This window comes from Triticum aestivum, chromosome 1B (genome assembly GCF_018294505.1).
Source record: "Triticum aestivum cultivar Chinese Spring chromosome 1B, IWGSC CS RefSeq v2.1, whole genome shotgun sequence".
Taxonomy (NCBI): Eukaryota; Viridiplantae; Streptophyta; class Magnoliopsida; order Poales; family Poaceae; genus Triticum; species Triticum aestivum.
The window spans coordinates 228,851,664-228,853,839 of record NC_057795.1 but is presented as its reverse complement, the minus strand read 5'-3'; positions in this window follow the sequence as shown (position 1 = coordinate 228,853,839).

The following is a 2,176-nucleotide window of genomic DNA, read 5'->3' as shown; positions in this document are numbered from 1 at the left end:
CCGGTTGGCCAGGCGGCGGAGGGCGGACGCGTCTGGCATGGTCCGGACGTGTCCGGCGGCACGAGAGGAACGGTGGCTAGGGTTTGCCCGTAAATTTCGGGGATGGGCACATATTTGTAGGTAGAGGGAGCTAGGAGTGTCCGAATGAGGTGTAGTTTTCGCCCACATGATCGTGATCCGACGACAGAGAGCATGGAAGTGACTAAGATGGGTTATTGGGCTGTTTTTGATGGGTGTTGGGCTGCAACTCAAAAGAGGCCTTTGCAGTTATGCGGTTAACCGTTGGAGTATCGAACGACCTCCAAATGGCACGAAACTTGACAGGCGGTCTACCGGTGCTATACCAGGGCCACTTGGCAAGGCTCGGTCCATTCCGAGAACGTTCGACACCCGCACACTAAAAGAGACAAGAGGGGTGCGCCGGTGCATGTGGGAGTGTCGGATTGCGAAACGGACAACGGGGAAAATGCTCGGATACATGAGACGAACACGTATGCAAATGAGATGCACATGATGACATGATATGAGATGCATGACATGAATAAAATGCAAAACAAAAGACAAAAACCCAACCACAGAGGGAATATCATAACACAAGGCTGAAAATGGCAAGAGTTGGAGTTACAAAGATGGAAAGTTACATCTGGGGTGTTACAGTAAGATGCTCACTAAGTATGATGTTAATCATAGAATAGCATCTCCTTATCATCCGCAGTCTAGTAGTCAGGTAGAGTTGAGCAATAGAGAGCTCAAATTAATTTTGCAAAAGACTGTGAATAGCTCTAGAAAGAATTGGTCCAAAAAACTTGATGATGCATTATGGGCCTATAGAACTGCATACAAAATACCTATAGTTATGTCTCCATATAAGATGGTTTATGGAAAAGCATGTCATATACCTCTTGAACTTGAACATAAAGCTTATTGGGCTATTAAAGAGCTCAACTATGATTTTAAACTTGCCGGTGAGAAAAGGTTATTTGATATTAGCTCACTTGATGAATGGAGAACCCAAGCATATGAAAATGCCAAGCTTTTCAAAGAAAAAGTCAAACCCTGGCATGATAAGAGAATACAAAAGCGTGAGTTTAACGTAGGAGATTATGTGTTATTATTCAACTCTCGTTTAAGATTTCTTGCAGGAAAACTTCTCTCAAAATGGGAAGGTCCCTACGTTATCGAGGAGGTCTATCGTTCTGGTGCTATAAAAATCAACAACTTCGAAGGCACAAATCCGAGGGTGGTAAATGGTCAAAGAATTAAACATTATATTTCAGGTAATCCTATCAATGTTGAAACTAATATCATTGAAACCATAACCCCTGAGGAATACATAAGAGACACTTTCCAGAACGTTCCAGACTCCGAAAATGCATAGGTACGTGGTACAGTAAGTAAACCGACTCCAAAACAACTCTAATGGCAATTTTTATCAGTTTTGGATTATTTAAGAATTTTAGGAAGAAAGAAGTAGTCCGAAAGGGACACGAGGCTCCCACGAGAGAGGAGGGCGCCCCTCCTGTAGGGCGCGCCCCCCTGTCTCGTGGGCACCTCGTGTGCCTCTGTAACATCCCAAATTTTCAATTTGAAATGTTATACTTAGATCATCATTGCATAGCATATTTTGTTGCATTGTTGGCTCGATCCTAGAAATTCTACGCAACTCAAGGACCCACGGAGAGAGTTGGGGATTTCGTTATTTTCATATTTGAGTTTTCTCAAATTTTGAAAATAGGATCATTTGATTTTATTTATTTTATCTTCAATTATTTCTACTACCAAAATTTCAGAGAGGGAATAAAATGACTTTCCCAAAATAAAGAAATAATGAAGATTTAATAAAAAAATCAAATAAGATTTATTTTGGAGTTTTTCGCCTTTTATTTGAATTTAGGAAAAATGTGCGTTTTTCAAAATTGCATTTAGGCCCCAAATAAATGTTCATCTTGTCCGACTTGATTTTAGAAGCCGGGGAAATTTATTTCGGGATTTTTGGAGTCTGTTTAGTATTTCTTTCGTTTGATTTTCTGCGCGTAATTATTAAAAAAAAACGTGAACCGACCTTGGGCCGTGCCCGAGCGGGACTCCGCCCGGGGGCGCCTTTAAATAGCCGCCGCCCCAAGCCCCAGGCCCGTCAGCCGCCGCCGCCCGAGCCCACCCGCGCCCCGCCGCTGGC